This window comes from Panthera leo, chromosome A1 (genome assembly GCF_018350215.1).
Source record: "Panthera leo isolate Ple1 chromosome A1, P.leo_Ple1_pat1.1, whole genome shotgun sequence".
Taxonomy (NCBI): domain Eukaryota; kingdom Metazoa; phylum Chordata; class Mammalia; order Carnivora; family Felidae; genus Panthera; species Panthera leo.
This window is the reverse complement of record NC_056679.1, coordinates 105,534,149-105,561,522: the sequence shown is the minus strand read 5'-3', so window position 1 is coordinate 105,561,522 and position 27,374 is coordinate 105,534,149. Positions and strand designations below refer to the sequence as shown.

Here is a 27,374-nt window from a genome sequence, read left to right as displayed (position 1 = left end):
ATAAATAACAGTTAATCACAGTGTGCTTAGTTCAGCATACATCATCCTTCCAGGTTATGTTTGTTATCTGTTGAACTTACTCTTTGGATCAAACATTTACTGAATGAGTGAGATTTCAGACAGTGGATAATTGCCCACACAGAGTAAGTGAGCCTTACAAACCACATATCGTTTATCCAATGAGTTGTTATAAGCCTGTTGTTTATCTATACAGTATAACCGTGATAGTCAAACTATAATTCATTGGCAGGAGTGTCTGTTTTTTGTTTCATATTTTCATGATCATTGTATTATCTTTTAATTGATATTAAGCTACTGCTGGGTTCTCTCTTTTTTAACTTTTATAGCTTTTGGTTTTACTTATTCAACTTGTAAACTGACAAACATTCTCCATATTATTTTTTAGAAACCTTTTTAATGTTTATTTATTTTGGGGGGGGGGCAGAGAGAGAGAGAGTGAGACACAGAAGCCAAAGTAAGCTCTAGGCTCTGAGCTGTCAGCACAGCTGTCGATGCGGGGCTCGAACTCACCAACAGTGAGACCATGACCTGAGCCGAAGTTGGACACTTAACCAACTGAGCCACCCAGGAGCCCCTGTTCTATATGTTATTTTAATTTTACTCTTGGTATGAAACTTTATTTGTTTTTAATGCACAAGAAGTGTAAGTTCCTTCCTGATAATGAGATTTTTTTAAAATAAAGAGGATAATAAAAATGTTTACAATCTCACCAGAGAGAACCACTACTGACATTATTGTTTACATGATGCCATAATTTTTTGTATACCTATATATGAAAAATTAAAAACAAAATGTGAGGGGTGCCTGGGTAGATCAGTCAGTTGAGCGTCCAACTTTGGCTCAGGTCATGATCTCATGGTTTGTGAGTTCGAGCCCTGCGTCGGCTCTGTGCTAACAAGTCAGAGCCTGGAGCCTCCTGCAGATTCTGTGTCTCCCTCTCTCTCTGCCCCTCCTCTGTTCTCACTCTGTCTCTCTCTGTCTCCCTCAAAAATAAATAAACATTAAAAATTAAAAAAAAACGTGATCATATAGAACATAACCTTCCCAAACTTGCTTTTTTCATTAACATGTATTATAAACATGTAATCCTACCCTAATATTGCCATACAGCTTGATTTGTATTGGGTACATAATACTTGTACTAATCTCTTTCTGTTAAATATTTAGTATTCTCAATGGTGTGGTCAATAACTGTTTAGTTAAATCTTTCCTGATTTCCTTAATTAATCCTTAGAATATATCACTAAATTATTTCTGTGTTAGAACTCTCATTTTTAAGAAACGCATTTGAGTTTAACAACAACAACAAAAAGAGATATATGAGAAGTACCTAGGAGTATTCTGAGGACCTTAAGCACAGGGAAGTTGCTGGAAACATTCTTTGGGCTCCTATGTATACTGGTCTCTAAATTTGTGATTCATTACCTCCTTCTCACCCACAAGTCTCCCCCTGCTTCATATCACACGCATAAAAACAGAGCCACCCACAGCAACCATTTGTATGGCACAGGCCCAGCCATCCTGAGAAAAATGAAATCATTCCCATTCCTTTCTCATGGCTGCACCCATTCTCCATTTCAGATTTCCAGGATTAACAGATGTTCACCTTGGCCCCATCAACTGAGGCCAAGGGATGGTGCTTGATGAACACGGTTGCTCGGAGCCACTCGATAGCCATGTAAATGATGGGGAGGCAGTCTATGAATACCATCATACTCTTACCACTCATCATACACGTTTTTATGTAAAGATATTTATTGCAACAAATTGGCACAGTTAAACCAGTGAAAGAAAGGAAATTCTTTTTTTTTCTCTTTCTTTCATACGAATAGTTTTTTTCTAACACTGAGTTCATTTCATCTGACAGTGGGCAACAACACCTTCACATGTTTTTGAGGTATGCGTCTACAAAGAAGATACCATCCTCTATGAGCACTCCAGTTTGATTCAACTGGAATGTTACCTATTGTCAACTCTTAATAAGAATAAGAAAATTCCATCGTGGAAAAAGATTTTAAAACTTGTTAGCTGTTCTCTTTTAGAATTAACATACGTAAAATCACATTTCTTGCATAATGCATTTTGTGGTTATTATAAGAAAAGCACATGTAGTATTTAAGGACAGAACATTAATATTTATAGAGAAAAATCATGACCAACTTAAAGTAAGTCTAAATTTTTCTCTGGACTTTGATTATGCAGCTAGAAGTATATTTCCACAAGAGAGTAGAATCTTCCAGTCAAACATGTTGAAAACTTTTGGAGAGAAAGGAATTAATAGGATGAAAAGCCTAAGGCAAACTAGGTATTATAGAATTGTATCAGTTCTATGTTTTCTAGAAAAGCCCATAATGTTATGTAAGTCTGGGACCTCTACATTTTCTTCAGTTGCCTTAGTGTCTACTGTATTAGTTATCTATTGCTGCATAACAAATTACCCCCAAAGTTAGTAGTTTAAAACAACCAACATTTATTCACACAATTTCTGAGAGTCAGGAACCAGGAGGAGCTTCGCTGGCTGGTTCTGGCTCAGGGTCTCTTATGGAATTGCAGTTAAACTGTCAGCTGGGGCTATAGTCCTCCGAAGGCTTGACCTAATTAAGGGATCTGCTTCTAAGCTCGCTTGTGTGGCTATTAGCGGGAGGCCTCACTACATGGGCGTCTCCCTAGGTCTGCTCATGACCTGCCAGCTCATTTACCCTGGAGCAAACCATCTAAGAAATAAAGAGTTGGTGGGCAGGAGGACATAGAAGCAACGCTGTCTTGTATGACAGCCTCAAAACTGACAATCCAGGGGTGCCTGGGTGGTTCAGTCGGTAGAGCACGCAGTTCCTGATCTCAGGGTTGTAAGTTCAAGCCCCACTTTGGGTGTAGAGATTACTTAAAAATAAGACTTAAAAAAACAAAACAAACAAAAGTGACAATCCATCACTTCTGCCATATGCTGTGGCACACAGAACCTTCTACCATGAGGGCAGAGAGGGGTGTGGGGTGGGATATGTAGTGTAGGGATACCAGGAGGTAGGAATCACTGGGCCTCATCTTGGAGGTTGATCACTGCATATACTGTTCTCAGGTCGTAAAATTCCCTTTATAATTTGATTTATATTTACATTTCTAGAATTTTGATTCCCTTCTATATTTTTTCTGTGTACTCAAAATAATGTTACAAATCAATTGTAATTTTACAGTTTGCATGTAGATGCTTCTAACATGGATTGCCCGGGTGGCTCAGTCAGTTGAGTATCTGATTTCCACTCAGGTCATGATCTCACGGTTCATAGGTTCGAGCCCTTGCATTGGACTATGTGCTGACAGCTCAGAGCCTGGAGCCTGCTCCAGATTCTGTCTCTCTCTCTCTCTCTCTCTCTCCCCTCCCCCAGTCACGCTCTGTCTCTCTCCTTCTCAAAAATAAATAAACATAAAAAAAATGTTTCTAACATTTAGTGGTTGGGGTTTAGCAGTTTCTTATATTTTTACCAATGCTCCATATCCTAAATTATACATATTATGCTTATTTTAAAAACAAATTGATTAAGCGGATCTCTCTTTTTAGACTATCTTCATTCATTAATTTATTTAATAAATAATAATTTATTTTTATTTTTATATTATATATTTTTTAGTTCAGGGAAATGTGTTTTCTTTATTGTTCCAGTATGTCACTTCTGTGTTCTAGTCTCCTCTTTTTTAAAAACAGCTTTATTGGGGTGCCTGGATGGCTCAGTCGGTTAAGCATCTGACTTTGGCTCAGGTCATGATCTCACAGTTTGTGGGTTTGAACCCCGCATAGGGCTCTGTGCTGACAGCTCAGAGCATGGAGCCTGCTTCAGATTCTTTGTCTCCCTGTCTCTCTGCCCCTCCCCTGCTCTCTCTCTCTCAAAAATAAATATTAAAAAAATTAAAAACAACTTTATTGTGATATATTTCACATGTCATACAATTCACTCATTTCACTCATGTAAAGTGTAAAGTTCCCTGATTTTAAGCTACATTTTTGGAGGCAAAAAGCCTGACAATATCTAGAATTGGTCAAAGATATTCGATCACCCTATATGTATTTAAATAATAAAGGTCTATCTTTAAGATTTCATGTATACATGTTCTTTCTGCCAGAGCAAACAGGTAGACACAGATATCTTGTTTATTCTTTCTGTCAGCGTTCTGCAGAACCTGAAGGTGTTAACTGTGTAGCAAACAGGACCAAAGAAGTAACTTCAGTGGCCTGCAGATCTATGTGCCAGATGAGTTGTCCCATCAGAGTCCTATCATCTTCCCCTAGGAATAAATAAACATTCCAAACCCCAAGTGACTATTATAAAGGACTATGTTTACCAAATTATCAGTACACACCCAAATACTGTTGTTCCAGATAATCTAGTCACTAATGGATGGAAATTATATTTTATTTAATGATATTCCAGAAAGTAAAAGATGTGTGTTTTCATATGCTTTTCAAGAACTATTACATAAGCCTAAAACAGAGCAGGTATTCATCTTAACTGAAATGTAGTATACATTTTTTTGTTTGTTTGTTTCCCTCCTTAGGTAAAATTTTTATCTATTAAAAAATTACACAGCTAGCACACATATATTTCTGGAAAAAATAGAAAATATACAGAAAGAATTTGTAAGCATTTTAATCCTGTTATCTAGAAATAGCCTGTGTTAAGTTTTGGTGTATATCCTTTCAAAAAACAAAATTTTAGAGGGCATATATTTATATACATTATAACTGGTAATTGCAAGCTTTAATCATCTGTGATTAAAAACCGGGCTCAATTTAATATTTAATTATTTGATTACTTCTTATTGTGTGTCTGGTTTGCCTTGATCTCCAGGAGGCTGGATATACCACTTCTTTTCTCTGTGGGTCCATGTTCACTGATATGGCCCCTAAAAGGAGCCTTACCGTCACCACTGTTAATGGTGCCCCTTACCTTTGCAAGGAATCTTCCAGCTCACAGTGCTTAGAAACCTGCCAACCCTCTCGCGGGCCTCCACGCAGCACTGCCATGTGCCATGACTCTAAAGAAAATTCCTTCTTCAGCTTCTCAGAGCTCAACTACCAATTTCCTGTCAGCAAGCCTGCAAACAAATGTATACACTCACGTATAAGAACAAGTGGTAATTTTAGGACAGTGAGATCTCATGCCAAATGTATAAAACAAATCGTTTCTCTCAAACAGAATAATACCCTGGCACATTAAGTACTGTATAGGCAGCCTCCTGTGTGAATCTTTTTGTATTAAAGCATTCACGTTTTGGGGGCCTCAACATTTCAAACACCTTTTATGCAGATGAGGGATCAGCTTAATTCTCACTAGGTAAATGGCCTATTCAGGATTTTCAGATCAAAGAAACAATCTGCCCTACAAGTTGATTCAATACTACAAAACAAACATTAACCAGTTCACTCCTTTGACAGTTTTGTAGGCTTTTATCTTTTCCATCCAGGTTTCAGTTGGCCAACTTTCAATAAAGGTACAAATTCAAGCTTCTTGTTCCTTGATTAGTAGTCTCAGCTCCTGCCCTCATTCTCTGAGAAGGGTCTTAACTGTGCCAGGAGGTGGCAAAGGGAGACTCCATTTTCATGCTTTAGGCTTACGTATACTTTTGAGTTATTGCAATGAGAAAATATTCATACACTGGTTACGTAATTTAAAAAAAAGCCTGCCAACATCACCACCAATTAAAAAAAAGTAGAAATCTGGCCACAGACACATTGAAGCATTCAGAGTGGAGCTCATGGTGGTCTATTTCTGATGTACTATTAGATAGTTTGTGGTGGTTGCATGGTCCGGGAGGATGTTCAGAAGTCCGTGCACCTGGCTCTGTAAGAAATGTGTAGTCCTGGGGTGCCTGGGTGTCTCAGTCTGTTAGGCATCCGACTTTTGATTTTGGCTCATGTTGTGATCTTGCAGTAGTGGAATTGAGCCCCGTGTGTGCGGAGTGTGGAGCCTGCATGAGATTCTATCTCTCCTTTTGCCCTTCCCCTGCTTTCACACGTGTGCACATGCCCACACTTTCTCTGTCTGTCTCTAAAGAAAAAAGTAAAGAATAAAAGAAATGTGGATTCCTTAGGCATGTCATTAAACCCCAGTTTCCTTATCCATCCCACGCTATATTGAATGCTGAGGCCTCTTGGAACCCCACCACTCTGTAGTTCATATGACTCTCCCTTGAATGATCTCATTGTAAGAAAAGTCACATTCTTTTATTTCTCCAAACAAAATTTAATCTTCTTGATTTATTTTTTACTGGGTGGAGGAAAATTCAATGCCAGTCTTTTTTTTTTTTTTTTTTTTTTTTTTCAGATTTCCCTGCCCCTGCTATAGGGTTCTGTCAGGAGTAGACATTGTTCAGTGCACGTGCAGGGGTAGACCCACCAGTCTTCAACACTGGTGACACCCTCCTTGTCCATTTCTGCAAGTTCTTGAATGGAGGTAGCTCAGCTTCTTTTTACCTTATTTTGACCATGAAGATTCTTTAACAACCCTCCAAGATACTTTTCATAAAGTTAATTGCTACCTCCCTCGTACCAGTCACTTGTCGGTTGGCTTTTCAGTTCTGTTGCTGCTTTTCTTCTCTGCTTTTTCAATATTCTAGAGAGCTGAAAGTCTGCAGGTTACATTTCTTGGTGCCCCTTACCAGCAGGCTCCTGGTTTAGGACCGCTAATAGGAGGCAATGGCAGGATGCTGGAAGGCAGGAAATAAGGGAAAGGGATTTACCTATGGCTTTCCATTTCTGACAATGTCTCAGGCAGCAATGTTATTTACTACAGTGACAGTGTTGCCAAAGTTCCATTCCTGGTTGGGGTGACATCTTGTCAGCAGATCAACAGCTAACTACAGTAGTGTCTCAATCAGAACCGTGGTCAGTATAAGCATATGAACCCCAGCCTAGAAGTATTGGCAGATTCTATTCTTTGGTTGTCACTCCTCATGTTTTGTTTTGTTTTGTTTTGTTTTGTTTTGTTTTGTTTTGTTTTAATGTTTATTTATTTTTGAGAGAGTGAGAGAGAGCAAGAGAGAGCAGGGGAGGGATAGAGTGAGGGAGACAGAGAATCTGAAGCAGGCTCCATGGTGTCACTGCTGAGCCCGACACAGGGCTCAAACTCATGAACCGAACCATGAGATCATGACCTGAGCCAAAGTTGGATGCTCACCCAACTGAGCCACTAGGCGCCCCTCCTCTTGGTGTTCATCCTCCACCTCCCCTCCTTCCCTGTTTTCTCTCTTGCATTATTTTATAATCAATTCCTTGCATTAAATGTTCTCTAGTTGAAATATTCCATTTGGCCTTTGTTTTTCTTGACTGGAAGTTGATTAACAGACCCCCTGTCCCTTACCCAGTATCCTTGAGCTGTACTATCACACACCTAGTTACCTTTTACCGGACTGTGTGTGAGGGTAAGATGTTGTCCCTGCTCTTCTCAAATCCAGTAAAACCCTACTTAGTTAGGATTCTTTCGGTTGCAAATAATGGAATCTCAGCTGAGGGAACCTAAGACAAATTGGAAAATTTAAGATTTTAAGTGCGAGCCTTGGATCCTTAGTCCTGGGATATATCCAAGCCACCTGAACCATGGATGGAAGCCCCGCAGGTAACTACATCAGTTAGCCAGTACTGCACAACAAACCCAGACTTCGTAGTATATGATAATAACCCAAGACTCTGTGGCTTCTAATAACAACCATTTATCATTTTTCATAAGTGTGTGGGTTGGTTGGGTAGTTCTTTTCATCTGGCGGGGGGGATGTGGATGATCTCAGCTGGGTTTCTTCATATCTCGTTGGTTAGCTGGTAAGTCATTTGCGGCCTGGTTTATTAGGGTGACCTTGGATGGGGCACTATAGCTATGGTCCTTCCCCTTTCAGCAAACTAGCCAAGCATGTTCTCGGGGAGTGGATGGGTCAAAGAGAAAGCAAGGCTTCTTGTGATTTAAGTTAGAAACTGGTAGTGTGTCATTTTCACCAAGGTCACATGTTAAGCCCAAATTGAAGAGGTGAGATACCAGGATCCAGGAAGAGCTGGAAAGTGGCATACAGGAGGAGGGGGGAGTGAAGGGGGCCTGTTTTGCAATCTATCCACCATAGTAAACCCAGGAACTCTACTTTTCTTTCTTTCTTTCTTTCTTTCTTTCTTTCTTTCTTTCTTTCTTTCTTTCTTTCTTTTGTTCTTTCTTTCTTTCTTTCCTTTTATTTATTTTTGAAAGAGAGAGAGAGAGAGAGCGAACGGGGGAGGAGCAGAGAGGGCAAAGGAGACACAGAATCAGAAGCAGACTCCAGGCTCTCTGAACTGGTCAGCACAGTCCCCAATGCGGGGCTCAAACCCACAAACTGGGAGATCATGACCTGAGCTGAAGTTGGATGCTTAACCGACTGAGCCATCCAGGCGCCCCAATCACCTTTGCTTTTCTGTAAGCCTTGCTTTATTTTTTTTCCACCACACACCTACCTACCTTTCTTTCTTTCTTTCTTTCTTTCTTGCTTGCTTGCTTGCTAGCTTTCTTGCTTGCTTTCATTTATTTCTTTATTTTAACCAGTTTTCTTTCTTACTTGGTCTATGTGGTAGAAAATGGCCACTGCTACCACCTTCTAAGTTTATGTGTTCACCATTGAAGTAGAGAGCCAGACTAAAACTAGACCCTCAACCAACTCTATATACCTTGGAAAAGGTCTTGGTGGATCATCTTCAGTCAGGTGCACACGCTTGGATCAATAAACTGTGGTCTAGAAGACTGGCACATTAGTGCTTTGACTGTAGCCCTATGGATGGAAGGAGAGTTGAGAGTAGCTATGTGAGAAGGAAGCATCAACCCAAATATTATGCAAATAGAGCCACAAAACTTATAAATGTTTCCCAGGTGTCTTTAATTTTGTTTTTAAGAGAAATATGTTTTGCAGCTATGACTTAGATTGCGAGCAAAAAAGGAAAATGATTTAGTGTGGGGAGCAAGAACATGGGCTATGGAGCAAGACTGCCTATGTGGATATCTCCCCTTTGCCACATCTTAGCCTTGTCACATTGGGAAAATTCTTGATCTCCTTGAGGTCCAATTACCTTGATAGTAAAACGTGATACAAAATGATTCCTATCATATAGATTGTTGTGAGGATTTAATTAGAACATGCATACTGCCCATACAACAGTGTATGCTCCATAAATGTTAGCTGTTGATACAAATTCTAAAGAAAAAGCACTGAACACTGGGTATACAAATTCAGCAGGACAGAACTTGTGATTTCTATGAACTTTCACTGTCTGAATTACCTGCTAGAGATCTTTAGTTTGAAATCAAATTAAAGTCATCCTAGAATATCCTCACTGGAAACCCCAGCTTTGTGTTTACTGTTCTATTAATCATCTTTTCAAGGCATTCCTTCAGGTTTTTGTGTATGTTTACCAAGGACAGAGTTAAGTCAAAAGTAGACAAGGTCAGGAAAGCCAAGATGTCATTGATGAAGCTGTGAGCCCGTCGGGGAGTGGGGATCAAAGAATGACTCTTTTCTTGAAGCTGAAGTAGGTCAGAAAAGCATATAATTTTGAAGAAAAAATTTATCTGTGTCTAATTGTCCCCCAACTCTTCCACAAAGTGCAGAAACCTCAAAGTGTTAGTAATTGTATACCTAGTAGTCCTGGGCAAAGAGGAAAAGAAAAACTTTTAAATATTGAAAGTTTCAGTATGGATCATTTAAATCATACTATGTAGAATGCAAGTATGTAGGACTTTGTAAGATACCAAATCAGGACCTTTAACAAAAAGAGGGAAAGATGTCTTGTTTTTCTTTTAATTTTTATGTAGTATAATTTTTTTGATGATCAGATTGTGTCCAATGAACTCATTTTAAAAGTATGTGCAAGAAGTTATGAAAATGTGTTAAAATAGCTTCTTGTGTTTTATTTACCACACCTACATTCTTCGTGCATATTCGCATAGGAAGTAGCTAAGATTGAAGGCAGGCCATTCCTTTATAATCTTATCCAAAATAGAAGCTAATAGTTGTAATGACTCATTTGTTTCCTTCTACTTTCAATCCTTATCTTGGGACCACAGATTGCATTACAATTGCTAAGTAATTGTACATCTTTTGTGAAGCACCTTGAAATGTTCTGCTGTGGTAAGAAATTGGCCACGTTTTAGAATTACCAAACAAAGCTAAGTTTTTTTAACTGAGTCCTGTCGCTTTAATGTAACATGTCGTATTATTTTGAGAACATGCAACGAGTCACTAGAAAAAAAGATGAGGCCCAAGTATTTAACAAATAAATAACTTAATTTAAATAAGAGATTTCCCTACAGTGAAATCTGTTTTTGTAGTAATTTTCTTGACTTCTAACATATACCATGAGCATGTCTTATTGCAAATTCTTGGTCACCTGATGCTTAGAGACATTATTTTTTTCCTCTGTACCATCTAATTGGTTTTTTTTCCCTCCTCATGAAGCACAATACTTAAATCCAAAAGTTTGAAAACTATGAATGATGTTAGTCTGGGTGAGGGTCCAACTAGGATTAAAGAAATTCCTATAACAGATCCTAAGCACTGATGAATTCAGTATTAAAATACATGTTGTGGAATGTGAAAGAGACTGCTGGTTGTTGCTCCAAGTCCACTTTTCAGTTATTCTCGATTTATAAAGCTTTGGTTGCGGGCCCTGGGTGGCTCAGTCAGTTGAGCGTCGATTTCAGCTCAGGTCATGGTCTCAGAGTTCATGAGTTTGATCCCCACATCAGGCTCACTGCTGTCAGCCTGTCAGCACAAAAAGCCTGCTTCAGATCCTCTGTCTCCCTCTCTCTTCCCCTCCCCCTCTTGTGCTCTCTCTCATAAATAAATAAACATTAGAGATTGTTTCTAAACCTACTTCCTTTAAAAAAACAAAATCCTCGGTGTTCATCGGGGCACATGGCTGCCCTGATTCAGGCTGCATCTCCTTTTCTCTCTCCCAGCTGGGAACAGCCAAATCATTCAGTGCAGGAAAATGGGATGTGAGTGGCAGTCATGTATGACGTATCTCAGGAGTTTGATGTGAAAGAGAAATAAACCACTACTCCCTCACCTCACCACCCACCTGCCTCTCATTAGGGAAAGGGATAGTGGGATATGACCCTAAAGTGAGTTCTTGGTCATTGGGTATAATTAAATAAAGAACGCTGAGAGGGAACTCTACCTCAGTCTGCGTGACAAGTGCTGAGCCTTCACCAGCAAACCCAATTTTAATAGAAACCATGTTTTATAAGCCATCTTTAACAGTACAAAGCATTTTTTTGTGAACTGGTGTAAATGTTTCTATTGGAGGTTACTGCATGCTACAGGTCCCACCTGGTGACTTTATCACCACTGAAGGTGGAAAATAGGAATTGGACTTGAATCATGGGAGGAGAGATTTGTGCTATAAGGAATAATTTAAAGAAGAAATGAAAGACAGTAAAGGTGATGAAGAGTGAATAAATATAAGTAAAAGGTTTTAATTCTACTTGTATTTGAAATAGGATAAACAGTTCCATTTTGTAGTGTGGTTTCTCCAAGTGTCTTTCTTTCTTTTTTTATTTTATTTATTTATTTTTGAGAAAGACAGAGCGAGCGAGCAGGGGAGGGGCAGCGAGAGAGGGAGAGAGAATCCCAAGCAGGATCCTCACTGTCAGTGAAGAGCCTGTTGCAGGGCTCGAACTCACGAACCATGAGATCATGACCTGAGTCGAATCAAGAGTTGGACACTTAACCAACAGAGCCACCCAAGAGCCACCCTCCAAGTGTCTTTCTGATATAGATTTCTCTGAGCCCCTAAATGTTGCATCTGTAGAAGCCCTTTTTGGAGAGAAAAAAAGTGCAGTATTTTTTGTTCTTATTCTCTCTAGTAGGCATTACTTGAAAAATAATTGCATTTGACTTCAGACATAAGTAATTCTTAGAGAAACTAAAACAAACAAACAAACAAAAAACCCAAACCCACTGGCTGGTGTTTTTATTTTTATCATGCAAACCTTAGGTAGTCAGCTAAATATATATTTAATTATATCAAAGCATCCAGTTAAGGTATAATTTCTAAGCCATGTTACAGGTCATAAATGGGACAAAGCTGTCTGCATTTCATAGTGTAAATATTTGTTCAGAGCATCACATAAGATTGGCTGTAATTATAGTGTTTTCCATTAAATTTAGAAGGGTATCAACCACAACACACATTTATTCCACCAGTCACTTTAATCAAGTCTGAAAACCATAGGGCAAGCATTACTGCATTTAGTTGTCATCTATGCCCTTGGGCCAAGCATGTCTAAGCAGTTCATAATTCTCTTGGACATGAGAAAAGAAACAAATGTAAAAAAATCTATACTTCCTTATTGTGGTCTATGCAAATTCTTGAATGTTGGTCATCTTTCACTTAAAAAAATGATGTTAATTGACGGATTTCTGCTAATCCTACAATAGCAGCAAAACTGATCCTAATTCATGTTGTTTGAAAAAGTCCCCCAAGGGGCGCATGGGTGGCTCAGTCGGTTAAGCGTCAGACTTTGGCTCAGGTCATCATCTCACGGTCCGTGAGTTCGAGCCCCGCGTCGGGCTCTGTGCTGACAGCTCAGAGCCTGGAGCCTGTTTCAGATTCTGTGTCTCCCTCTCTGTCTGCCCCTCCCCTGTTCATGTTCTGTCTCTGTCTCAAAAATAAATAAACGTTAAAAAAAAATTAAAAAAGGAAAAAGTCCCCCAAATAACCATATTCCTTTAAATGTAGTTTATATCTGAGCAGCTGATGCTCAGAGTTTTTGGTTTTACAAGCACTTTATCAAGATATGGTGACTGTACTAGCAAATGTCTCCTCTTTTCTATCTTCTAATTTTGATAGTGCTTTACTTATACCAAACAGTGACCAGGATAAGACATAAGATTATCAAGGGAGCATTTCTGGCAATATCTTAGCATTATACCATGAAGGGAATTAGATTAATCTAAATTACAATGTGCTAGCTTCCACTTATAGAATGAATGAGTCACTAGGATGAAAAGTACAGCATAGGGAGTAGAGTCAATGGCATTGGAATATCGTTGCATGGCGACAGATGGTAGTTAAATTTGTGGGGAGCATAGCATAACATATAGAAAAGTTGAATCACTGAGATGATTAAAACCAATGGGGTGCACTTAAAACCAATGTAACATTGCATGTCAACTATATGTCAATTAAATACATCAATTAAAAAATAAATTACAACAGGGGCACCCGTGTGGCTCAGTCAGTTAAGCATCCAACTTCAGCTCTCGTCATGATCTCACAGTTTGTGAGTTCCAGCGGTGAATTGGGGTTTGTGCTGACAGCTCAGAGCCTGGAGCCTGCTTCGGATTCTGTGTCTCCCTCCCTCTCTGCCCTTCCCCTGCTCGCACTCTGTCTCTCTCTCTCTCTCTCAAAAATAAATAAACATTAAAAAAAATTAATAAATAAAAAAATAAATTACAACAATATGCTGTATTTATGTTTTATACTATTTTTAAGTAAATTACTTATTTATTTTTGAGAGAGAGAGAGAGAAAGAGAGAGAGAATTCCAAGCAGGTTCTGTGCCATCAGAACAGAAGCCGATGTGAGACTTGAACCCACAAACTGTAAGATCATGACCTGAACTGAAATCTAGAATCAGACGCTTAATCTACTGAGCCACCCAGGTGCCCTGTTGTATTTATATTTTAAACAAACATCTAAAAATTTCTATTTACTTGATATACTCAACTTGTGTAAATTTCCCTGAGTTTTGCTTTAAAACACTATAAAATTTAGACATAGTAGCGCTTGTGGGACAATTATCATAGGGAAAATGAAGTAAATCTTTATCAATGTTTAAAGAAATGCTAACTATCCACTTCATCTCTCTGAAAGGAGTGGATTGTGTGTGATTATTTTGTACTTGAGAATTTAAATATAGAACCACCAATTACAAGCCCAAGTTATACTTGGAGTAAATTGAATAATGGACAAATCTATGAATTCATTACTAAAAGAATATACATATACATGTATATTTATGTCTATAGATATAGATATATTTGCAAACTCCACTAGTATAACCTCTGAACATACTGATACTTTAAACTTTTGGAGAAGAAATTTGGAATGATAGAAGTCTGTAACTTATTCAGATTATCAGAAATTATATAAATAAAACCATTCCAAGGGCAAGCCAGATTTCATGACAACTCAAAGTTTAGACATTAGCCATTCCCATAGTCCCCAGTGTGATTTTTCTTGTTCAGAACCCAGTAATTTATCTTCTCAGGATCCACTGCTCTTCTTATCCCCACTTTATTAAGTCTCTCCTCCTCCCTGACCCCCCAGCCGCCCAGCATGCCTCTACACTATTGATTAATGGTACTGCTCACTCTGACCTCTCCTCCACCAGCTGCCCACCAGCCACTGAGACATCTGAAGGGAATGCAACATCCTGGGGGCCCATGGAATCAGTGCGGTCTGCCTATGCTCTACAAAATTGCTCTCTTGGTTAGTTTTAGCTGCAGAGCTAAACTTATCCTTTGTCTTCGGAAGGTGTTGATGTTTATGCTGTATAATTAATGTAGTTCACATCTGCAATTTCATATCACTACAGGTTTCACCCAAGTGAAAGTATCTAGTTCCCATGGATGCCACTTTGACCTTCAAATAAGAGCAATTACCTAAAAGCTAAACTAAATCAGAATCATGCATCAGAAGCCTTTAATTCATTGAATGTGCCTCAGGACTTTTATTGCCACTTTTAAAAATTCTCAGCTGATTTATATTGATGTTACAATTCTTCAAACAAAATAAAATGCCAAATAATTTGGAAGACATAGTACAGTTTCATCAGCTGCTGGATGAATACAGATAAGGAAAGAAAGAACTGAAATTTAAGAAGCACTTCATTTATATTCAAAAGGCAAGTGCTTCACAGACTGACTACCCAACAGCTGTCTTCACTTTTCTGAAGCAAATCATAAGAATGATCATTGTTTCCTGACTTTAGTTGAGCAGTATGAACATCAGATATAGGTAACCTTTAGGTAACCAAAGACTGCAGGGCAAAAAAATTGAGGGCATTCTGAGTCATTCTTAGCTGGGAATTATAAGTTCAGCAATGATGAATACCCTGAAATAAACTAAACATCTTTGTAATGTTCAGAAATGAAGACAAGAAAGGAAAGTTTGGTAGGCAGAAAACCCAAATGTGTAGACAAAACATTGTTCAAAATGTTGCCTTTCTGAACTGACACTGTTTAGTGGTGTTTATATAATTCTCGGATGTGCTTGAAAATTATTTATCAATTTTCAATTGATAAATATCACATTCTATGTGACACCCATTCATAGTTAGAAACATTGTCATGATTTAATCACCTGTTCTTGGAGAAGAAGCTGTAGAGAAGTTAAATTTGGGGGTCTTTTCTTAAAAACTGGGCTACGTCCATCTATGAAGAAGAGATTCCGTAACATCTATAAAGAAGAGAATTCAAAATGTTGAAAAGGCACAGTGTTAACCTGGTAATTTCTAGACTCACTCCTATCTATCTATCTATCTATCTACCTATCTATCAAGTGTGGGGTAGGGGCAGAAATAGAGAGAGAGAGAGAGAGAGAGAGAGAGAGAGAGAGAGAGAGAGAAAGAATCCCAAGCAGGCTCCATGCTGTCACCACAGAGTCTAATGTGGGGCTCTATCTCATGAACCATGAGATTGTGACTTGGGCTGAAATCAAGAGTTGGACACTTACCCGCTTGAGCCACCCAGGCACTCCTAGACTCGCTTTTAAATTGCATGATCACTTGGTTAGCAAATGCATCGCATTTAATTTTAATTCAGATAGACCTTTGCCACATTACTGCTGTATTCTGCTAGTGAATGCAAATTATTTAATAATCTGCCACCAAATTCTTTAACCAACTCATTATCTGAGATTAGAGTGCTAAATTTTCATCCTGCTGCAGAGTGAATTTCTGCAATTCTTGAGAAATTTTACAGGCAACAGACAAGGTTTTGCTAGCTTTATAAATGCGTCAATGCATTGGTACTAAAATTCCTCGCCTCTATTGAATTATTCATACTGCTGTCATTCAATTAAGAATTCTGTCTTCATTTTGTTAGAGCAATTCATTTTTATGTCACATGAAGAATGAGTAAAAAGGCATTTATGTATTGAATGAATGATGTTGGCTTATTTTATCTTTAAGGTTCTTTGTAACACAGAAGTTCTACAATTAATATTTTCTAAAAAATCAGCAAGTAAGGCTTTTGCTTGATTACTCACATATTAAATGATAGTAGCTATTCACACCCATACCCAAATCTTTTCTTTAAAATGCTCTTTAAAGCTGTGAGTTCCTAGTATATGCTTAACGGAGTACAATGCTTCCTAGGGAATAACAGAATTTTGAACTATTTTCTGCTTTAGAGCTTAAGTATTTGTTGAAATCTGCCTATTTTTTTTTTTCATTTTACTTTGTGCTTAAAAATCGTGTCTGTGTCACTATAGCCGCATGAGTAGATTCTAATGCAAGATGGTGGGGTAGTCAGTGTTTTGATAATTTCTAGGAGCACCTTCTAAATTGGGCAAGGAGATGTGACCATCCGTGGGAGAAAGCATTCAAATTCAAATCCAGATATCAAGAGAAAAATCCTTTTATTTTCCCATAAAGATCCTTGAACTGAGACCTTCCCTGTGAGACTGCCACTCTCAAATTTTTTAAGTGTTTTAATTGGAAATAGCCAAGCCTTAGGTATTAGTTTTCTATTGCTGCCAAAGATTACCACAAATATAGACATTGAGATCCACACAAATTATATTATCTTACAGTCCTGCAGGTCAGAAGCCAGACACAGGTCTACTTGAAATAAAATAAAAGTGTTGGCAGTGCTGAGCTTCTCCCTGGAAGCTCGAAGGGAGAAGCTATTTCCTTGTTTTTTCTACCTTCTAGAGACCATCTGCATTCCTCGGCTCATGTTCCCTGCCACCATCTTCAAAGCCAGTAATGGTGAGTCATGTCCTTCTCATGCTGCCATCTATCTAGTTCTCTGCAGCAAAGGAAGAGCCTCTACTTTTAAAGGCTCATGTAGTTAGTTTGGCTCCACCTAGATAATCCAGGATATTCTCCCCATTTCAGGATCCTTAAATTTAATCACATCTGCAATGTCCCTTTTGCCATGTAGGATAACATGTTCATAGGCTTTAGGGATTAGGGCATGAACATCTTTGGGGAGAGGGGTATTACTCTGCTTATCATACATTGATAGACATTTGTTTGCTAACGCTTTTTTTTCCCTCTCCTCTCTGTACTGATATCATGGACGTTCTGTCTTCTCTTCACTCCCTCCTCCAGGAATTTCATTTCTTCTCATGCATTTGACACTCATTCAATGGGGATGACTTCTTTTTTTTTAATGTTTTTATTTATTTTTGACAGAGAGAGAGAGACAGAGCATGAGTGGGGGAGGGATAGAGAGAGAGGGAGACACAGAATCTAAAGCAGGTTCCAGACTCTTAGCTGTCAGCACAGAACCTGATGTGGGGCTCATACTCACAGACTACAGGATCACAACCTGAGCCAAAGTCAGAGGCTCAACTGACTGAGCCACCCAGGTGCTCTGGGGATAACTTTTTATTGACACACAATGAATTGAGAATTTGGGGCTTTAATTAAATTAATTAATTAATTTATTTTTGAGAGAGAGAGAGAGAGAGCACCCATGCAAGCAAGGAATGGGCAGAAGGAGACAAAAGAGTGAGCATCTCAAGCAGGTTCCATGCTCAGCACAGTGCCCAGTGTGGGGCTTGAACTCTTAATCATGAAATCACGACCTGAGCCAAAACCAAGAGTCAGATGCTTAACCGACTGAGCCACCGAGGCGCCCATTTTATTTTATTTTATGTATGTATTTAAGAGAGAGAGTTTTAATTTTAGTTAAAAATGTGAAGTCAGGGATATCTGGGTGGCTCAGTTGGTTAAGCATCCGACTTTCGTCCAGGTCATGATCTCACTGTCGGTGAGTTCAAGCCTGGCTTCAGGCTCTGTGCTGACAGCCCTGAGACTGGAGCCTGCTTCAGATTCTGTGTCTCCCTCTCTGTCTGCCCCTCCCCCACTTGTGCTCTGTCTCTAGCTCTCAGAAATAAATAAATTTAAAAAAAAATTTAAAAAATGTGAAATCAATAATCAACTGATGCTTACTTCCATTTATATGACATGTCAATCAGTTATTAAACAGGCAAAGTTTTAGCTGTTTTAAATTGTGTGCAGTTGGTTATATCAGTTGCATACAAACTATGCTAACTTTCTTACTAGCTTACCTGCTCTATAAGTCACTGTATTTTCTCAGTTCTTGTTAATAGTTTTGGTTTTTGATGTTTCTGGTGTTGCTTGAAATGAAGGGGCAGCTGGCTTCTTGCTTAGACATCTTTGGATTGTCCAGAATGTTGTTGAATGGGGATATTTTGCCATGGGGTCCTCTAGAGTAGCTGGCTGGAGCTCTGAGGTCAAATTTCTTTCCTTTCTTTTCCTTTTTCCTTTCTTTTCTTACCTTTGCCATTGATCCTAATGCTTTTGTTATTAGCTCTCTTGGCTGTGTAAGAATATGCACTAAAATGTAAAATATATTACAGGGATAGGAGTCAAGGATAGGAAGTGGAAGGACCTTGGTGGCTTGGATTAGGTTATTACCTGTATTAGTGTTATTTGTCAAATTCTCCTATTCCACGACCCTTTGATTTCAAGTCACTAAACTCTACTAGAACTAGTAGAACTAGTGCTATCAGCTAAAATTCAACACATCCACTTAAATTTGCATCTCAAATAAATAATGAACTTTTTAAGTGTAAGTATGTTCCATGCAATATTTGTGACATACTTATACCAAAACAAACAAACAAACAAACCCAAAAAACAACAACAAAAAAACCCTGCCAGTTGTTTATCTCTAATTCAAATTTAATGGAGTATTCTGTAGTTTTATTTGCTGCTTCTGGCAACTCTATTTGGAACTAAAATTTTCACCAAAAATATAGTTGATATCTCTGATGAACAGGCTAAATTTGCCTTCCCTTGTTCCCGTTAAATTTCTGGCAAGTACACTTGAATTAAGGATGGAATGATAAAGCCCCTTAGCATTTAGGGAAACAAGTTGAGCCTCAGTAGTTTTTCCTCTTCTTTCCTTCTAGGACTCCTATGGGAAATGAGAAGTTTCCCAGCCTCCTGGGTTTCAGTTTTTCTGTTTGAAATACAGGTCACCTAACAGAGACATTTACAAGTATATTATAAAAGACAACGCAAACTAATCTTGGAATATAATTTCAAATATGGCTGATATTAGTAGATGTGGTAAAAGAACATGTTTTATCATTTTTTCCACAACTTTATTTTCTATCAACCTATTTTTAAAATTGCCACAGATCAAATTCCATTATTACTACCACCTGTAAAGTGACTGTATTTTTTCAGTTTTTGTTATCAGTTGGAATTTTTGATGTTTTAAATTTTGCTTGAAATGAAGGGGCAGCTGGCTCATTGCTTAGACATCCTTGGATTGTCCAGAATGTTAGTTGAATATGGATTTTTTTAATTTTAATTTTAATTTATTTATTTTTTGCCATGGGTCCTCTCTAGTAGATGGCTATAACTCAGGGATCAAATTTCTTTCTTTACCTGGGCCACCTGGGCCATGAACCCCAATGCTTTTTACATCTTCATTAGTAAATATTAGTCTCCTAAATCCTTCAATCTCTGTAATGTTACACATCTTTACCTTCTCTGTATCATTTGCACATGAGGTAAAATCCTGGATTTTACCATCATAAATTTTCCAGAGACTTTGAACAGAGCCATTTCTCCTTCAGGACCACATTCTCACAGCTACTGTCTTTTCTATTTCTCCACCATCAGGCAACTATTATCACTTCACCCAGTGAAGCCTTCCTTGACTCCCTTGAACGCATATTCTGCCTGACTTCCATTCAGACCATTCCAACACTCTCTATTACCTTCCATCTTGAACTTTCCACGATCAGAGTCAGTTTCATGACCTTAGAGACCTTCTTCTTTGGCACCTGTTCCTTGGCAAGCGATCGCTGTTACAGAACATAGAATACTGTGGACCAGATCCTCCGCAAAGCCAATGTGTTGTTAAAAAGATTACAGGTTATGTCTAGAGCTAGACCAAAGTAGGAGGAGCATGGAAGCTCCAATCAGGACAAAAACAAAACAAAACAAAACAAAACAAAACAAAACAAACAAACAAACAAAAAAGGAAAGTTTGCAGGATCCCAGGAGGCAGTAAATATATTAATAGAATCAAATCAAAGAATGAAGGAAGTTAATTGCAACTACGGTGAGGCTGCCGAATTCTAGCTACCCCAGTTAGATGCTTAAAATTGATTTGATGAATGGTATGGGTTTGTTTTCACAGTTTATACAAAAAAGGTATAGTCCAGGGATGCCTGGGTTGCCTGGACAGTTAAGCCTCTGTCTTCAGTTCAGGTCATGATGTTGTGGTTTGTGGGTTCAAGCTCCGCATCAGGCTCTGTGCTGACAGCTCAGAGCCTGGAGCCTGCTTCGGATTCTGTGTCTCCCTGTCTCTCTGCCCCTTCCCCGCTTGTGCTGTCTCTCTCTCTCTCTGTCTCTGTCTCTCTCTCAAAAACACATAAACATAAAAAAAAAGGTACAGTCCATTTGTGACTCCAGCAAAATCATGGAGATGTAGAACTCAAGTCCTACTTCCAAGTCTTCAATTTCTGAACAATAAACAACTGTATTTTGATTTAATAACTTCATTCTACCTGAGATGATAAATCTCATTAATGAAGCCTTCATATTTAGGCAGATTTATAATTAAATATGAATACAATAAGGTAAAGCAAGCCCATGGTACCTATGCTTTTGTATAAGAACATTTTACACAATCATTAGGAAAATGTATATATTTGTTAATCTGAGAGATTTTCACTTGTGACTTCCATTTGAAATATGTATTTGGTTTATATATATGACAAGTGGAAAAGTGTAATGGAATTTGGATATTTTTAAAAATCAGTTTTGTACTAATTAAGAACAATTGCGATTTACAGTTTATTTGATCTGTAAGGGTTATGTAGAAGGTGAGAAAGATCTTATGTGTGAGGGTTTAAGTATGTCTATTCAAACATTTGAAAAGCTTACCAAAAAAAATATATCAAATGTGGGACTTAAAATGTGGTATAAAATGTAATTAAGGATTTAAACCAAACTATGTGAGTGAATTTAGTCTGTTCAACATGAGTTAATTGAATATGAATAAAAATACCTGAGAGTGATTTTTCTTGTTTTATATAACAAGTATTAGATTTTTAAGTAGAAGATGTGACTGTTGATCTCAAAGGGTTAAGGAAACATTAAATTAAAAAATTCTTGAATATTAATTTAAAATGTAAATAACTCTAAATTGCCCTTTCAGAACACGAACTGAACAGACAACATAACACTTAATTTTGTTGATTTTCCCTTCCCTAACTGGTTATTCCATTACCAGAATATACTAAACAGTGTTCTGTTCTGCCCCAAATACTCCTTTTTCTTCCAAGCTCAGGTGAAGTTCTGCCTCTTCACAATATCTTCCTTAAAATCCTGTTTTCAATGATTGCTTCTTGGTTTGAGCTTTCAGTACTCTTTTATCTGCTTCATTCACTTTGTACTGAACTGTTCGAGTTTTTCAGCTAAAATGGCGTCTCTTAACTGACTGGAAGGCAACATCTTGGCATCTTTATGCCTCTAGTACAGTATTAGACAGTCACCAAATCCTTGACTGGGTGATTTTACATAAAATGTAGTCTTCCTCACTGTTTCTCTTATTAGGGATCAAAACCTCTTCCAGAAATCATCCCCATGCTTGACTGTTACTGGGTTACATGCCTACTCACAACCCAGTCTCTCCCCAAGGAGGATGGGTTACTGTGCTCACTTAGAGCAGTTATGCTTTATACCCTGAGACTGGGTGATAAATACCAGTCATTTTATGTTGAATCCCACTATTACCATGATTCATTTGACAATCTTGGAATCCATATTGAGACTTTCACTTTAACTCTCTGAGCCTCGGTTTCCTGCTGGGTAAAACAGAGGAATTTGTGTTAGATTGGCTCAGGGAAATCTCTGAAGTTTCCTTCCAACTCAGAAGATCCCTTGGCATATTAAAGATGTTCAAAATTTCCCTTAATTTATGGGGATTTTGTGGGGCCCATGTCCATTCTTATTTGATTCTAGCAACTTCAATCAAGGTATAGAAATGGGAAAGTGGGGAAGACATTTTTTTTCTTTTGTCTGCAAGTAATTCCAAGTTTTATTTCTTTTATGTTTTTTAAGGATTTATTTTATTTTTAAGTAATCTCCATACCCAACATGGGGCTTGAACTCACAACCCCGAGATCAAGAGTTGCATGCTCCACTGACTGAGCCAGCCAGGCACCCAATCCAGTTTTTCTTTATCTAATTTTGTTTGGTGTCACAGCCTTATATTCTTTTGGATTTTAACATGCTTCTATTATGGTAGCATTGAAAGAATTCAAATCATGATCTTCAATACTGAAACCCCTTTGTTTAAAATATGTCTTTGTGGCTGGCTTGTCTGCTATTTTGAAAGCACTATGGTGCTTAAATATTCCAGCTGCTAAATAGGACAGGTGTCTGATGATCCTTAGAGCAGTTGTCTAAAAATAGAACTCGAAGCTGGAATACATTTTCTGGCATTAGCCATAGGCAATCACCACTATAATTAATGTAAATGAATACCAGATAGCTTTTTTTAATGAATTTTAATGTAGCATTAGATTCTTATTGTTTAGCAAAAAAAAATTGAGTTAAATCTTACAGATTAGAACCTAGAGTTTTATGATTTAGGGGAAATGTTTTTGCTTATTATTTCTCTTGTTCTCCATGGAGATGATGGGAATTGAGGCCAAAAGGTGGGTAGAATGGGGGTCGGGGAAGAGAAGGATGTGTTTTGCAAGGTTATGTAGAGCTGATGGAAATGTGAGGACAAAAGGATGGGCATTTATTTGGCATTTACATTGAACTCACTAATATCTCAAGCACTTGTATTATCTCACATAATCACCACAGAAAACCTATAAAGAAAGTATTATTGTCCTCATTTTACAAAAGGGGAAATTGATATGATTAAGAAAATTTCCCAAGCCCACCCAGTTATTAATTGACAAAAGTACAATTCAAACCCAAGATTTAACTAATTTCAAAGCCATGCTTCTAACCACTGGACTATACTGCCAACCATGGGGTTATAATTGTATTTTTTAAGAAGTATTTTTAATGTTTGTTATCTTGCATTTTAATGTCAGAGAGGTGGCATTTAGCTGCTATTAAGGAGAGTGGTAATATAATAAAATAATGTACAAAAACACCCAAATATGTGGATTGGGATAAAAGGTATCAACATAGCCAAGCTCAGCGGAGGATAAGGAACTCTTACCAGAGGTGGATTCTTTTGGGGATTTGGAAGTGGGTTGGAGAATAGGAAGTTGTATAGAATAATGGGGAGATAATGTAGTACTTAGAAAAAAAGCAATGGAAATCAGTAGCGTTTAGAGTTCAGTGAAGAAAGAGAGTATGAAAGATACTGGAGAGGAGTGATATGTGTAACATGGGAAGACCAAGATGGCATTCAGGGGCTTGTGATAGCCAGGCAAACAGAAGTAACATATAAGCTGGAAATAAGAGTTGGTGCAAAGATACAATTCCCCATCATTAAAGCCAGAGATAAGGGACAGGTAGATGAAGAACTTGGACCCCCTAAGAAAGAATTATAAAGGCTGGAAGGAGGAGGTTTATGGAAAATATTATGTGGTGTTTTAAAGCTTCACCGGCCATATGTAGCAAAAGCAACAAGCTTGAGCACATAATTAAACTGACTGAACAATATTAAGGTGTACTATGGTTTTATAGTCATATGCACTTGGTCTGAAGGAGCTGTGAAAAAAGCATCAGTGGGTGTGGAGCCCAAGGATTTGTGGGTCAAATACTGGTTAGGCTGTTTACTGTCAAGTTGTGTGACATAGTGCAAGTCACTTATGGTCTCCGAGCTTTAATTTCTTCATCTAAAAGACATGTTGTTGATTATATTAAATACAATAAGGTATGTGAAAGAATTGAATACATGGTGATGCTGAATTGTTTTCGGTGATATTATTTTTAAGAGATTTTTACATGAAAAAAATTAATGAGATTATAAATTAAAAGATTCCCAAAGGTTAAAAAGATATACAGTGAAGAATGATTCTCTATCCACCTATAATACTCAGTCCTACTCCCTAGAGGCATTCACTATATATAGCCTATTGTATCCTATTTATAAATAGGATCTCCGTATTTATTTTTTTTTTACCTCAGTGGGGGAATATTTTATGCATTGCTTTCTTCACTTAATAGTATATTCTGGAGAACATTTTATAATAGCACATGGAATCATACATTATTATCATAGTGGTTTGCAAGTAAGGATTTATTTAACCAGATCTCCCTTGACGGACAAGATTAAGTTATATCCCGTCTTTTGTCTGTTATCAATCATTGTGCAATGTAAAGTCACACTGCAATTTAACAGACATTGAATACTTCCTGTATTCAAGCCCTAGTTTTAGCAATCTTAAACTAGACATGTTTCTTGCCATCAAGCAACTCTTAACCTAATATATGTAGTTGGCTGACAGTGCATGGCAGGTGCAGAATATAACTCTTAACCTAATCAACATCACCAGTACCAGAAATACTTTCCCTGTCTCCATATTGCCACTTTTCTTAGAGAAATCCCAATCTGTCTTTCTCTTTATATAAGAGACAGAATCCTGCTCCCCCCCTCCCCTGCCACACACACGTCTTTTTTGGTCCTTTTATATTTCTCAACTCTCCTTATCTCTTTTCTTTGATAGGAGAAGCAAAACTTTACCTCTACCCATTTCAGGTTTTCAGCTGGGACTTTCTAGCAAAAAGACAGATGAACAAGAGAAAAACAAAGAACTCATTAATGTGTTCAATGCACATCGTAAGGGAGAAATGGAAACCAAAACTAACTCAAAATGGCAGCTTAGAATTCCAGGTAATAGCTTAAAACAGCAGCTTATACAGCATCTTCAAAAAAGAACAAGAAATTTGTAGAGTAATGACAGGACAAAGGAAACTGGTTTTAGATTTCCAAGTGTGACAAACCATGGGAAGGTAAATATATGGGGGGAGACTAATGGAGTAAGTTTTGTTCACAGTTTCCTCTGGTGCCATCTCTGGCCTGATAAGAATGTCTTCTTTCCTCCTGATACAGGAAAGTTAACTTTCGCATGAGGATTTTATGTTCTGCTTCCAGGAAGAAAAAGGAGGATCTGAGTGTCTTTCTTGTACCTGCTATTTCTTAAGTGTCTTTAATTCAAAATAATCAATATGTAAAAGTGGGTCACATATTCTGGTTTTCTTTAGTACCAAATGGTTTGCACACCAGTGAAGGGGGTTGTAGAGGATCTGTGAACTCTTATCACCCTTGGAACTACGGATCACCAGTATAAGAGAAACAATGAAGGTACAAATACCATTGTAATATGCAAATGGCATATAGATTACAGATGCAGCTATGATTGAAAACCCTGTGGATATAGCTGCAGCAGTTAAGGGCTTGGACTTTGTTGTTGGACAGAACTTTCTACAATTACACCTCTGGGTCCTATTGTGTCTCAGCTTGATTATTATTATTTTTTAAATTTTTTAATGTTTATTTATTTTTGAGAGAGACAGAGCACGAGTGGGGAAGGAGCAGAGAGAGAGAGGAAGACATAGAATCCGAAGCAGGCTCCAGGTTCTAAATTTTCAGCACAGAGCCCGATGTGGGGCTCAAACTCACAAATTGTGATACCATGACCTGAGCCGAAGTCGGATGCTTAACTGACTGAGGCACCCAGGTGCCCCAACAGCTTGCCTATTTCTAACAATAGGTAAAAATGCATATCTCACAGGTCTGTGGTGAGGAAGAAATGGGATAGTAAATGGAAAGCATTACCTACACTCTAGCAATCATTTGATCAATTGAGCTATTACTAAATTATAGGTAGGAATAAAAACTAAATATGAGTTAGTTGAGAAAAGAGAAAGTACAGGTCTAGTCAGCTTCATCAGGTAAGCATGATCATAAATATGCTGTTTTCCTTGGGTCTGAAGAATAAATCTCTCCTGGGGCGCCTGGGTGGCTCAGTCGGTTAAGCGTCCGACTTCGGCTCAGGTCATGATCTCGCGGTCCATGAGTTCGAGCCCCGCGTCGGGCTCTGTGCTGACAGCTCAGAGCCTGGAGCCTGTTTCAGATTCTGTGTCTCCCTCTCTCTCTGACCCTCCCCCGTTCATGCTCTGTCTCTCTCTGTCTCAAAAATAAATAAACGTTAAAAAAAAAATAAAAAAAAATAAAAAAGAATAAATCTCTCCAAAATTTATTGCACAGATCAGGAGGAATGAAAACACACATAACTCTGTGTATATAAACCAAATGCAGCTACATATAATAAAATATAGAAAACATAATCAAATAATGATAACACTATAGATAATACCTAAAATCCTCACAATAATTTTTTAAAAAGTATTTTAATACATATGGCCCAATCCACCAGATTATTGGATGAATAAATGGTCTCTCACAAATGCATGGGAGGCAAAACTTTATCATTGTATTTTGAGGAAATAAAGTTAAATTAAGCTTCAAGGTTTTAGAATCATAGAATTTTAGTGCTAGACAGAAATTGACACTGTGATCAACTCATTCTAAAAGTTCTGAGTCTTGGACCCTTTTGAGAATATGATAAAAGCCATATTTCCTCTCCTTAGAAAAATAAAATTTATGATATAATTTTGGAGGGTCCACAGATGTCTTGAATCAAATCCATGGCCTTCTAGAGCAGTGTTTTTTTTTTAATTTTTAAATAACTTTATGTAATTTAAATGCCATAGAATTCACCCATTTTCCGTGTACAATTTAATGAACTTTAGTATATGTGCAGAGTTATACAACCACCAATACAATCTAATTTTAGAACCTTTCCATCACACTGAAAAGAAATCTTAAGTCCATTTACAGTCACTCCCCATTTCTACTTCAGTCCCAGGAAACCACTAATGTACCTTCTTTCTGTCATTGCTATAATCTTAGGGCAGAATTAATTATTTTTTTTACTTCTATCCACAATAAGGAATACGTTTAACATCCAACTCATAGATGCACATCCAGACCCAACAAAAGATTCATGTAACAATGATTTCCTTCTGTGCAATGTACTCTGATATATTCCATATAGTCCATTACAAAAACTGATTTTATAATCCACTGAGT

General features: G+C 37.8%; 1 long non-coding RNA gene across 2 annotated transcripts; it reads right to left on the bottom strand.

Annotated features, from left to right (window-relative positions):
• Nucleotides 1–6,349: 6,349 nt before the first annotated feature.
• On the bottom strand, nt 6,350–20,541 carry LOC122217384. 2 transcript variants are annotated; one of them, XR_006201451.1, is made up of 4 exons: nt 20,014–20,541; nt 15,388–15,483; nt 8,693–8,793; nt 6,350–6,720 (listed from the first exon to the last, which is right to left on the bottom strand). It is a non-coding gene; the product is annotated as an uncharacterized LOC122217384 (long non-coding RNA). The 2 variants fall into 2 exon arrangements; XR_006201448.1 differs by lacking the exon at nt 6,350–6,720 and having other exon boundaries at nt 8,545–8,793.
• Between the last annotated feature and the right edge of the window lie 6,833 nt (nt 20,542–27,374).